Here is a 13,950-nt window from a genome sequence, read left to right on the forward strand (position 1 = left end):
ATTTTTCTTTTTCGGCTGCAGCAGCCGCGAGTGGAAGTCTCGAGCATGTACACCCTTCAGCTTCTTTCAGTACATGTACCATATTGAACCTGCCACCATAATTCGCAAACTTGGCTGTGCCGGCCCGCCCGTCAACCCTTTTGCGAAAATGAAATTGTTCGCTATTTGGTGCGTATTTCCAGCAGTGCCTACAGCTACGGTGCTCCAGTACGGTATCCATGAAGTCACGTGCAAGCAGGCGCGGATCCAGTTTTTTTTTTTTTTCTTTTCAGCGAGCGGGGGCCCGACTTTGAGATGGTGATTGCATGATCTGATGAGAATGATGATGACAAGATTTTTATGTGCTGTCAGGGTCTGTACAATAATCATTAAACTTTTTTATGTCTCTTCAGAGCAAAAGAACAGCCAACAGCTGAGAAGCTACGTTTATCACGTGCCGTACGCTGGTGTTGCGAACACTAATTGTAAATGAGGCGGAGGGGGGGGGGGGTGTTCAGGACATCCGCAGATCCTCCTGGATTCGCGCATACGTGAATCTGTGTGCATGTACCGGGAAAACACTTCACATACACGAAATCACGTCCTGTAGACGGGGTTTTCCGCAATTCACTGTACGTGCGTTGCGAAGGCACGTGTTGTACAATGCCAATCACACTTTAACGGTGCTATACCCAATGCCACATTGACATCTTTTACAAACCATATGCTGTCGTGCGAGACCAGCGCATATGCATAACCGTGTCGTATACATAGTCATTATCATGAACAAGTAGAATTCCGCTATTCGTTAATCGATTTCTATCTCTACCAAAAAAAAAAGAAAGAAGAAAATAAAGAAAAAGGAAAGAAAAAGAGCACTCTGAATGCCAAAAAGCATTAGCGAAATCATTTTTTTTCTTTAACTCCCTCAGCAATTTGGCCATTATGGAGGCCTTTGTTACTGTTTTAGTTTTTATTAGTTCTTACAGTTAGCATGAGTTAAGTCGTAGGCTCGGTTTGAACGGTGAATTAAATTTTACGCGTAAGTGTCAAATGACCCATTGAGCGAAATGCAGCTCCACTAACGTGAAACCTGGGGAGGTGCGAAGCATTGAGTGATGGTGCGCATCGCTAATGGGCTCATACTGCCTTAAGCAATGGCTCATAATCCCGTAAACGCGGTCTCCCCATTACGACGACAGAAGAGAAGTGAAATTCTACGTTGGAATGATGAGCGGCAACGTAGCCAGCTGTGCAAAACGACAACGAACGCGGGACGCTCGGCACGCGCTCGGCGCAAGCACGAGCCACTTCCTTACCGTGACTACGACGACGATTACGACAGGAGACGCCGACAGCCCGGGCACGTCATTCATATGACTGTGGATATAAATCACCAAGAAATTAATTCAAGCCTGCAGGTATAGTTGCAAATATATATATATATATATATATATATATATATATATATATATATATAAATCAATTTAAAAGATTTCAGAACTGACAAATGCATTCAACACTACCCAGGTTATAAATTCGAGCAAAAGCTATTGGGACAACTTCTAAACGTCGGTGAACTGTTCGTGAAAGCGCAAGTGTTGACACATGAACCCCTTCCCCTTCCCGTATACCCATAAAGAAAAAAGTCATGAGTTACCATTTGGCAATACCATATGTACCCTGCTAAAAAAATTAGTGACGCCTAGTGTCGGTGCTTGCGCTGAGCATTCCAATGTTAAGCAAGGTCAAGATTGGCTATAATCACAGCGAGAAGAAATTACGTAGTGCCTCTATAGAAGAAGTCTCGGTTCAGCATGAATAGCGCGCGTCCCATGGAGCTGGAAAAGTTTCAACAAGGCCACCGGCAGGCAGTTCTCGAGCGCTCGCATACACCTTCAGAGGCTCGAGCCGCCGAAAGCAAACACCTCACGGTGTGGCAAACACACGCGCTCAAGCACGGAGGGCGCAGATTAAGAGGCGCCACCTGTAAAATCGTCCTCGCGCATAGCGCGTAACAGCTTCCACCGCGTTCCGCGCCGCGCTTACAAAACGACCGTCTCCCCCCTTTGACGCAACGCTCTCGAATAGACTTTTCGAGGGTCGACCCAATAGATGTCAACTTCTCGCATCCCCCCGCCCTCCCGTCACGACACGATGTGCTGAGTAAGCTGAGAAGAATAAAATAAAACAGTGGACGCGAGCGGCGAACGAAGATTCTCGAGCGCAGGGCACACCGTTCCTTGGCAAGCCAGGGCTAATGAAAGTCCGGCGCGTGCAATCAGCGAATCGGCGGCGGTAGCGGGGATCCGAAAGACGGGGAGGGGGGGGGGGGGGGGGGGGGGGGACGAGGACGACGACGCTTTCATCAGGGTGCGCGCTCGCTCGTTTGCGCTCTTTGTCGCCCAGGGCGTCCATTATTCGCGCGAAAGTAGACCATGAGACGACCGTGTACAAAGGAAGCCGATGACTGCGAAGACGGTTTTCCGCTTCGCAAACGAAGCGTCCCGCCGACGGCTGTAATTAAAAGACCCCACCGCAGCCGCCCATCGCACTTTCCGCCGTATACACGACGCCGCCCCCGCGCGCACGCGTGTGTGTGAGAGAGAGAGACACAGAGAGAGAGGAGCGAGAAAAAGAGAAAAATAAAACAGGCTGGCGCGCATCCACTTCTTAACAAGACCTGTCAGCCTCATACACCAGTCTGCGGATATAGTATACTATATCCGCAGACTGGTGTGGACTGCACCAGTCTAGAGGACTGCACCGAGCCGAACGCTCATCCCATATATATATGGGATGAGCGTTCGGCTCGGTGCAGTCCTCTAGAGATGCTACACCTTGGATCGGCATACACGCGCTGGACCGCTCAACTACAGCGGCGAAATGTTATATGGATGCGTGCTTACGCTGGAACCCGTCTACTTCGATGTACAACTGCTGTTGGCGGAGTGAGGACAGACTTGACTTCGTATGACGTAATAGTTCAGCGGAAATCCGCTAGGTGGAGATAAGTAATTAAATCGAAACTGAGACATCCACCCAAATGTAGCAATTGCTACAATGGAAACCCAACCGGGTTCCTCGAAAGAAAGCCTCGCAGTTGAAGAAAAATTCGTCCTGGTCCGGGACTCGAACCCGGGACCACCGCCTTTCCGGGGCAGCCGCTCTACCATCTGAGCTAACCAGGCTCAACTGCGAGGCTTTCTTTCGAGGAACCCGGTTGGGTTTCCATTGTAGCAATTGCTACATTTGGGTGGATGTCTCAGTTTCCCTTTAATTACTTATCTCCACCTAGCGGATTTCCGCTGAACTATTACGTCATACACTTGCCTTTGCTTCGAGTTGTCGACAAATTCGACTTCGCCCTGCCATCTGCTAGCCGCCTGGTTAGCTCAGATGGTAGAGCGGCTGCCCCGGAAAGGCGGTGGTCCCGGGTTCGAGTCCCGGACCAGGATGAATTTTTCTTCAACTGCGAGGCTTTCTTTCGAGGAACCCGGTTGGGCTTCCATTGTAGCAAATTGCTACATTTGGGTGGATGTCTCAGTTTTCCTTTAAAGACTTGACTTCGCCTGCTTTTTGTCGCTGGCCAAATTCATGAGCAAGGAAAGGCAAGCACACGGCTGTGCCGCGTAGCAAAGAAGATTCATTTATCGGGTTAAATAGCCGAAGGCTTAAGAAGCGGCTATATGACTTGAGGGCTCCAGAATGGTGTTGCTCACCTGGAATTCTTCGATGATCGCCCAGAGCTGGGTAATCAATCTTTTTTTTTTTTTACTTCTCTTTTTCTCTCCTTTGCATTCCACATTTATCGAAATGCGGCTCCCGTGGCCGGGTATAGAAAGGTCCGTGACCCCGCACTCAGCAGCACAATGCCGTAGCCACTAAGCCGTCCCGGCGGGTTTAATTTATAACGAATAATGTATAGATCACCAAAACATTTTCTGTTGGTAATCGGAGGTTGACACTCGACGGATCGGGTAATCCGAAACACGTTCGGGCTGACTTCTGTACCTAGAATAACTTTAATTCAGTCAACAGTGGACCGGCTCTAAATTTAAAAGGGGATCGTAGCTTTTATTTTGTCCGCTAATGATCTTTCTTATGACAAGGAAACGCAGAATTAAAAAAAAAAAGAAGCGCTGTATCCTTCGAAAACGACTGTTTCTATAGTCAAAGGGACTATATAGCATCACATTCTGGCACTGCGACTCCATCTTATAGTGTTCTTCGTATGTACAAGTCATCACCCTCATATATATGAGTCAACCTTGTCGTCTAGATAGAGGCTGCTCATGTATGGCTACCTATATAACTGCATTTCACGAATGCGCCGGTTGATACGCTTGACGTGAAATACGAACAACACATCGCTGAATGTAGCGAGCCAAGTCAGCAATAAGTGCAAATATCCTGAGCTGTTTAGACTCTGCCGCGTCACTCAGAGAAGCGTTGTTGAGCGCGCAAGACCATAGTCGACAGCGATGAGAGACCGCTGTTGGTCATTTGATACGGCGCGGTCGAATTGCTGCTTTACTTGCTTCCTAAGATGTTAAAAATCGTTTACTTCAAAGCATTATGACGCACGCAAAAAAAAAAAAAGAAAAGGTATAGAATGCCCGTTAGGTGCTCAACCTTCGCTCAACGGAGACACCAGCGAAAGTCTGCCCGTATGGCTGCTGACAAGTGCCGATGACAAGCTCGTTTCCCTTTAGCTCGATCACAATCAAAGTATGAACATACAAGTGCGGGCATTGAGGCATGCAGAATTGTCATTCTCAGCGACCTATCTCCGGGAGGACGACGACGATCAGCAGATTGTTTTTGTCAGCGTTGTCGGGAACGAAAGCCGGCCAAACTGCGGCTATATACATACACTTGCCGGTCATTTCGGCTTGATATGGTAATATGGCAGACTGGCTTATTAGCGGTGCTGTATACTAGTCTCTCAGCTGTTCGTTGGCGACAGCGTGATGTCGGCATAAGCATAGAGGCGTAAGTCTAGCATTAGCGCGGTCACACAATGCAAGCCCGGTCGCCACTTTGCAGCTACCGGAAATACTCGGCAACAATGCCAAATTGTGATAGCCGTTTACGAAGTGTCACTATAGCCGCGTTACCAAAGTAGTGCAGACGACGCCCCGGTACAGCGTGGTTCTTGACATTACAAGCAATATACTAAACTATTAATGCTGCCGGTGGGCATAGCAAAGAGCTCGTAATTCGAGTCACCGATTCTGATGAATTAGAGCCCGCGTAGCTCATAAACTGTTGGATTAGGCTCATATATACCTTTCATATATACCAGTGCCCTCAAGACCGGCGCGGGATCACGGCCAAGTCTGTGCGGTGTGCCGCCTTGACCAATAGCGCCACCGGCGGAGACCGCGACGCTGGCGGACATCTTCTCCAGAGTGGCACATTCCATTAGCCGCGTCTGGGGCGACGCACGGGAGGCGCGCGTCTGCTATGCGGGCCGCGATGCAGCGCGCGCCGGTCTCAAGGAGCGCGGCGGGTAGTAAAAGAACCATGAAGGAGCTTCGGCGGCGATCCTTATGAACAGATTATGCTAATACGCGGACGAACGTCGGCCGGCCGACCCGAGTCACGAAGAGCGCGACAGATGGGGCGAAGCGATAAGGGAGCGCTTTCTCAGGATCCGACCGTGGATCGGAGCCAGCGTATAGAGCACAAAGGAGACACGCTCCCAATTAAAGCGCTCCAAGGCGTCCCCCCGGATGAGACACGGCGCGCGGGCCATTTCTCGCAATTAGCCGCGTCGTCCGAAGGGGGCAGCGCCTCCGGCGGCCATTAGCCGGCAACGCGCCCGGGGCCATCGGCGACGAACGCCCGCGGGGGCTCAGTCGCGGCGTCGCCTCTCGCCTTTTTCTTTTTCCGGAATTCTGCGGCGAGCCGCAGGCGATCGTGGCACAGAATAGTGAGCGCGAGAGACGTCGCCGGGCGCAAGAAGAAGACAGCTGCGTACGCGGCGCGTTTTCTGCGTACGGGACGGCGTCGGGTTAGCGAGCCGCGTTCTTCCCCGCGGGGCCCCGCAACGTGGCGGGGGGATCGTTCTGACGACTGGCCCCGGGCAACGCGGGCGACGCTGAGGCGCGACGCGATAAGAGTGCCCTGCCACCCCCCGGGCACCGTGTGTCAGGTTGGGCTAGTTTACCGGGGCGGCGGGGGAGCATGCACGTCCGCCCCGGGACAGCTGCCCGCGGGACACAATTTGGTGCGCTGGAAAGTTTTTTCCTCTTCTCCGCGGCGAAACATGCGCGCGTGCCCGCAGAACACGCCGAGTCGATACAGCTAAACCACCGCCGCGGGCGCTCCGGGTCATGTAGGCGCGGAGAAGCCGCGGGGTCTCCTCCGGCGGTGCGTCTCGGCCGCCGATGCCGCCTGCGGCGTCGCTTCCTCTGCGAAACGAGCTTCGGAGGATTCGAAGAACAAAAGACGCCCAAACAGAAGAGCTACGCAACCGCTCGGACTCTGGACAGGCGCTGAAGATGTTCCTTCGCGATGAGCTCCGGTTGCGGGAGTAACCGGTATCGCTTTGGTTTCCAAACTCTCCCACTGCTCGTGTGCCGCACCTGCCAGCCGACGAGTAACATGACAATGCACGTGGACGCGAGGAAACGAGTCTGCCAACATATACGACGGTGCTCCGCGAGAGCCCAGGAAACAGCGAAAAAAAAAAAAAAAAGAACAGGTAATTCTGCTGCCGGTTGTATTCATTGTCCTTTCCATTAACTTAGCATGCATTCTCAATACAGCAAGTACTTGTGTCGGTAATGATGGCTGTCGCGCTATAGTGTTTTCTGCCTATGGTGCGATATTGCAGTGCGTTTTTCGCAGCTGCGATTTCCGCAGATGCGAAATTCGCACGTTGGAACAACATGTCTGCGGAAAACATCCGATCCGTCGGACGATGGGCCGGACTGCTGGAAGCTTGTTCAATGTGTTGTCGGTCGTACGGCAGATTGGATGGTCTTGACACACGTGTGTTTCGCGGAAGAATAGTTTCGTCGGCTTTCCTTCCGAAAGCGGAGCACGCAACAATGCCGTGTTGGTGCTGACCCCGGTGGACACGGATTCGTCTCGGGAGTACCGCGGAGTGCGCCTGCCAGCACCGTAAATAAAGGGCGACCGCGAGCGGCACCCCAAAGGCGTCACGGTCCAGGCGCAGCAGATGACAATCTTGGCCCGCGACCGTAAAGATGCCGGCGAGAACCCGAGGCGGCGGCCCCGCGGGGAGCCCCGAGGCGGCGGCGCCCACATCCGGGACCGCAGGAGCGCTGAAATACGCGCCCCATGCGGCGCCGTTGGTGGTCGCGCAGGGCTGGGCCGGCACGCGCGGCCAGCTCGACGGGGCTGGAGGGCGTGCTCCTCGCACGGGCGTGCCCCCACCATGACAGCGCGGCCGTCCATCGACAGGGCCAGAAGAAAACATGCGCTTTCCGAGTTTCGGGCGAAAAACTATAGCGCAAACGAGGCCCGTGCGATGCCATCCGACTTGGGGCAGGAGGAGTCCTCCGACCGGCGACACGCATCCTGCTCCGCACCGCCTCAGCCAGGCGACCCTTGCAGGACTCGAGCTGTTTCCGGGGATGTGTCAGGTGATGTTTTCAGCACGTGACGGCGCGGCCGAGAGAGAATCTGTCGCTGCAGCCGCGCAGAAGAGTGGGCACAGGGCATGTTCTGTCGCGCGTGACAGCTTCTCGTATACCGGCCGCACCGGATTACGTCGAGGCGCCGAGGGAAGCGAGCGTGCGTAGTATAAACAGTGTCTTCAGACGCCATGGCCCCGGCTAGACGTGGCGGGAGTCATGCAGACAGGCCTGCCTGCGGGCACGCGCTGCCACTTCCTGGGAGGCTCCCACTGCGTGCCCCGAAAAGCTTTTTTCCCGGTCGTCTGCCCTGCCCACACGCCAGCCATGCACTGCTCTCTCTGTAGATGGACACAGGGAGGAATGTTTCTGCGACAGTACTGCACGCTTCGTGCTATGCGACTTAACTATGGAGAGAAAGAGAGAGAGAACTTAATTCAACACGGCCCCCTGTCCGGAGCTCAAACTACGGCGGCAAGTGGCGCTTGCGTTAGTCTGTAGCATGCAAGGATTTAGTGCGAGGCCTTGCGACGCCGCACAACGGTGTCTGTGTAAAATAATACGACGACAGCTGCGCCGGGAATAGTGAGTACGCAAATGCATATAAACGTGCGGGAGCTCCTTGCATATTGCACGACAGATGTGAGATCCGGGTGAAAATTATTAGCAGGTAACTAGAAGTAATCAGCTGCCTTCGATGAAAGTGCAGCCCTCTCCTTTATGATTTGACCCCACAAATGCATAGGCACCGAACACTGATTTCCAATAAATGTTGAACAAAATAGACGAAGAATGACTACGCAGTGTGAATACCATGGGAGAGACCCACGATTCACACGGCGTGCATTTTGTGCCGTCAAAGTGGCGCCTATGGGTGCTTTTGCAGTGAAACGAGCTTTAAGACCCGTAGAGTAAGGAAGATGCGCCTGCAAAGGATGGAAGACTCGGCAAAACACGCAGAGAAGGGAGCGTCGTCTTGTTGTGAGATACACGCGCGCGAACGCCGAGACATAAATGGGCTACGAATTAATAAGGTTGACCTGGAGTATAGTCAGGTTGACAGGGTGCTAGAAACTGCGTATTTTTAGAACTAGGTCAGGCGACCAACACCGCTCACAAATTCCACCCTTCGTTATCACACCTGCCAGCCGGCCGAAAAATCTAAAGAACCCTGTTCATTGCAACCCGCACCAACGAGCTTCACGGCGTAAACGAAACGAAAAAAAAAAAAAAAAAGGCCCGGCCAAAAACCCGTCCATAACGCGGTGGTCTTCCCAGGGGGCGCCGATCACGTTCAAAGGGCGCGGAAAATAAGCGCGGCCTGCGCCTATAGTTTATGCGGACTGACGCGTCAACGTAAGTAATGTCGCGATTGCGGGTCCAGCCTTCTTTCTCGCAGATGCGGCGCATAACCGTAAAGCAAGAGTGCGTGCCGCGCGTTGAGACGAGGTGCCAGCGGGGTGCGCGCTTTATGGATGCAGCGCTGGGAGCAGCGGCGAGCCCATCTTCCGCCGCCGGGGCGCGTTTTTCAGCGCGCGCTGCCAGGCGGACCCGGGCGTGGCGGCGGATGGGTGCGTGGCGGCGGCGCCGAGTGGTTCGCCGCTGACCCGCCGCTATACATCAACTCGATCGCCGCCGCCGCCGCACAAATGCCGGCGGCAACGAGAAAGAAAGAAAAGATCGCCACGCGGGGAGCGTCGCCACGTCGCCTGGGAAGAGGGGAGTCGAGACTTTTCACCGCGGGCACACACCGTACCACAAGACGGAGGAAGGGCGTTCGCAGAAGCGACACGCTCGCCGGCTTCTGCGGAGCTTCTGGTCGGCGCAGAAGGACTCCGAGCGGAGACCACAGTGCGCGCAGCAGAACGTCCCTTGCACGGGGCCGTGCTTGTGCGCTCTTCTCGCTTGCTCAACAGTCGATCTCATCCTGTTGTGAAGTTCCGTGTTCCACGGCCTCGATTCCAGTCTTACATATGTGCGACTGCAGATGCATGTCATCAAGCGGGCGCTGCAGGCGCACAGTCGTCAGCTACCCAAAGCTCGATATTGCGTGGGAAAAGCACGAAGTCTACAAACTGCAATAAAACTGTCATGACGGAAGATGGGAGAGAAGTTCGGGGAGGAAGATGGAGGGACAAGGAGTAATAAGCGGACTTGTGCGCTTCTTTAAGCTGCGTACGTTAGCGCCAAGCTTTCAGTAACGGATCGGAACAGGAAAGTCACGTTCCATGGAGGCATCGATTGAAGTTTCGTAAGCAATGACAGAATATATCTTTGGTATACATGACAGTATAAGACATGAATTATTTCGCACACTTTCACGTATGTAGAACATTAGCGGTTACGCGTAGTATTATATTTAGCGTTGCGTGCGAATGCAGTGGCTACAACTAGGGGAGGGCCGACGAAGACGAAAGAAGTGCCCGCTATCTACTATATGAACAACGCACCTTAATTCTCAGTGCTTTCACACTGCTCTAGCGCTTTAGTAAGCTGCGTCAATTCAGTCACCAAGCAATGCAATTCGTGCAAGCAAATGTATCCTAATGGTTACAGGCAGACGCAAATGAGGCGCTTGGGAACGTTACGTCATTTGTAATATGCGTGGTGCTCGATCACCTTGCCTAATATACCTTATAGACATGAAGGAATGTGAGAACGCAATGCTCAGTAAGGGGTGCTATACTTCTTACTGGTAGCACTAAATTATGGAGGCGTAGGCAACCCCACGGCTTCCTCTAGCGCCGTCCCTGGCTTTTATGGAGAGGTTTGCGTCTGGGCAATGCGTTGGAAGGCGAAGGTAAGCACGCGCTATTGTGCAAGTTTTGAGTCGACGAGATGCGTTTGAACGCTAGAACGGAAACTCTAGAGATGCGATTATGTGCAATAATGACATTTGAAGTATAGGAGTTGCTATTGGGCTGGAAAGACGTTTTCCCAGGTTCCTAAGCGGTCCTAAGACCATAAGACCATAAGTGGTCTTATATTAACGTGTGAGAGCCCTAGAACCTTTTTATTTTATTAATTGTTTGCTATTGGCCTGACGCGTACGCGTGTCCAAAACGAATTAGCAGGCGAAGTCCCAATTTGACCTGCCTAGGATGCGAGCGCCATTTGGATATCATTTTCGCAAGTAAATTACCCGAACGCGCGGCTGTAGGTCTGGTAGAAATGCTGGAAAAGGGGTTTGTGTTTGAGTTTCCTCGTATCAGAGTTAGGCTTCCTCGTACATTCAAATTATAATCCGACGCGGATTGGTAAACAATCCGACGACGAATCCGACGCCGAATGGTAAAGTCGTACTTTACCATTGTTCTGACGGATTTCACTGTGAGAAATTCAATTTTTGTTCACCAAAACCTTGCACCACGTGGAGGGCCTGCGCGGTCAGGATGGTTGGCGATGATTTTCACCGCCACCCGCCGACATTGCACGCCGACGCCGGTTGCCAACGCCGGATTTTCTGCGACACGGGGCCCTTAACGCTTTCGCGTTAAAAAGCACCGATATGACACCGAACGCTGACAGCTATACTATAGTGAGAAGTGAGAGATCACTACACGGCTTGCTTCCAAAATCAAAAGCTTATGAGCGCTTGAATGCTAACGAGGTGTTTCTCCCAAAGCGGACGAAGATATACATTCCCATTCCGGTTATCGGCGTGAACAGCGAGCAAAAAATTTTGCCGCCGTAACTTTGCGTCGTTCGCATTTCGTTCCCGCCGATATTCTCAGCGAGTCTTAGACATTTCAACCAGGCCATGAAGTGGCTGTGACAGACTAGACGTAGGCTCACATCAACACCTCCTGGGTGTTGAGCACCTGTTCCACGTGCTTTGAACCATGACGTCATGAGCGAAAGACGAGAGCCATATACGTTTGAAGAGGCAGGCGGCGATTTGTGCGTATTTCTTTCTTCAAAGTAAAGCACTTCAGTGGGAACGCGGGCCTTTCGGCGCCACAGTCAAGGCACGAAAGCCTTCTCTTATCTTGGCTCCGCTCACATATAGGCATGCGCACGTGACTTCTTTGCTACATTTCTATTTGCGTACGGTGACTGTTTTCTTTTAAATGCGATTAGCCTTCTTTGGAACTTACTTCACCCAATTTGCAGTATGCCTGTCTTTCCGCGCATAACCGTTTTCCCGCCAACTTGGGTCACTGGGTAGTCCACGGTCTAATGGGCAGATCATCGTGGCGCTGCGGAACCGGGTTCGAAACCTCACGTCGGACCGAACTTGGGTCACTGAACATTTACGCGAAGTAAGCTGCCCACTACAGGCACCGACCGTCATAAGTCAGCACTGCAGGCACAAGATCGCCAGAGAGAAGACGAAGGGCGCAGGTGTGCGCGCGTTCTCTCGAGTGTCGGCCATAATAAAAGAAGGCTGTTCGCTTTCGGCGAGCCCGAATTAATTACCTCGTGACATTTTAGTGGTGGAGGGGCTGGGTAACAACACCTTTAGACGCCATGCTCCCGGTAGACAACGGAACAACGAGTGACAACGCTGACGACATCATCCAAAAGCCGGAAAGCTCGACAGCTTGCTCGCATCCGCAACCAGCAGAGTGTCGACGCCCGCCGTTACAACAGTGGCCGAAGGAACATTCAGTACGAACCCGGCGACTACGTTTGGGTGTGAACACCCGCCCGTCATCAGGGGCTGTCGGAAAAATTACTGCGCAGATACTTTGGCCCGTACAAGATCGTCAGGCAACTCAGCGACGTGAACTACGAGGTTGAGTCTCTTGAGTGTCGGCCACCATAAAAGAAGGCTGTTCTCTTTCGGCGAGCCCGAATTAATTATCTTCGTGACAATATATAACACTAGGTATGTGCCGCGTTTCAATGAACCTCTTTGACGCCAATCAGCAGTGAGAGTTAGAAGAGAAAGAAGATGACAGTCGACGTTAATGCGAATAGGGCTACACATCACATTTATCTGCTGTGCCTTAGTAGTAATCTACGAGATTCTGCTCAGCTGTACTAAGTGTACATTGGCCAAATTAACAACTGTCACAAGCAGCAGCGGGAGCTCGAAGAGGAAGACGACTCCGTCCTGCTGCATACACGCTTTATATAAAACATGACGCATTTCGGTGGTGGCAGTACGGTGTGTAGCCACATTGCTTCAATGCTAATCGCATTAACATCGACATCGGTTCTGCCGGATTTGTTTTTCTTTCAGCAGCAGGAATCGGTGCCATACCTATCGCGCTTGACGACGAGTTTAATGCCGAAAAATGAGACGCCGCCATGACTTCACTTGCCCTCATTAACGAATTCCCCGGGCCCAAATGTGTCGCCCAAATGCGGTGATTGTTTCTTTCACTTTGCCAATGAAACCTCCGGTTAACGGTCCACCCCGACTCGGTCACGGTGAACGGTGACGCAACACGAACAACACGTGACAGGTAATACAGGGAGTCCTCCAGATGTGTGCGTTAGTTCTCTTACGGCTCGAGGAGGCCCAAACAGAAAGCGGTGCAGTGGTTTGCCAGTAATCAAGAAAGTATACGACCACGCGCGGTAACGCAACACACATGCAACTGAGGGCCGTATGCAGAATGCAATGCGGACGCAACGCAAGCTCACTGCACGCACAAAAACGCGAAAAGTAGAGCCGATGAACATTCGCAATCAGAAACGTGTCGCGACAGAAGGGGCCGTATGTAAAAGACGGCGCGAATCCCTAGAGGCTTGCGTGCTGAACAGACACGCACGACGTCAGACATGCTGTCCAGACCCGCCGGGGTGGCTCAGTCAGCTAAGGCGTTGCGCTGCTGAGCACGAGATCGCGGGGTCGAATCCCGGCCGCATTTCGATGGAGGCGAAATGCAAAAACGCCCGTGTACTTGCGTTGTAGTGCACCTTAAGGAACTCCAGGTGGTCAAAATTAATCCGGAGCCCTCCACTACGGCGTTCCTCACAATCAAAACTGGTTTTGGCACGTAAAAACCCAGCAAGAAGAAGAAAGAAGACACGCTGGCCAGAGCAAGTTCTCTCACGCGCATTCAGCACGAAGAACGAAAGGACGGACGGTGAGTGAACGCAGACGAGGAGAGGCAAAGGCAACAGCAGATTTCGCTTCTTACGCAAGCACTGAACCACGCATTTACGTCATTTAGAATGTGTCGACTCCATACTACGATGTGTGGAGGCTGATAATTCACTGATATTCCATCATACAAGTGTTGAGGGTTTATTCATAGTACCTTGCATCGCGCACGAATAAAGCTGCCTTTTCTGTGTTTCCGCATAGCGCTGCAGTGCTTGTAACGCGACTGGCTCAAGTCCTTCATTTTCGTTGATGCGTGGACTGCTTAAACGAGACACTCGTCGAAGCAGTTAGCGCAACCAG

The 13,950-nt window shown here is 52.4% G+C and overlaps 1 protein-coding gene across 4 annotated transcripts in view; it reads right to left on the bottom strand.

Moving 5' to 3' along the window:
- Positions 1–13,950, bottom strand: part of LOC119430934 (BTB/POZ domain-containing protein Tiwaz) — a 97,734-nt gene that overhangs the window by 29,792 nt on the left and 53,992 nt on the right. The window lies entirely within an intron of this gene.

Source organism: Dermacentor silvarum, chromosome 1, assembly GCF_013339745.2.
Source record: "Dermacentor silvarum isolate Dsil-2018 chromosome 1, BIME_Dsil_1.4, whole genome shotgun sequence".
Classification (NCBI taxonomy): Eukaryota; Metazoa; Arthropoda; class Arachnida; order Ixodida; family Ixodidae; genus Dermacentor; species Dermacentor silvarum.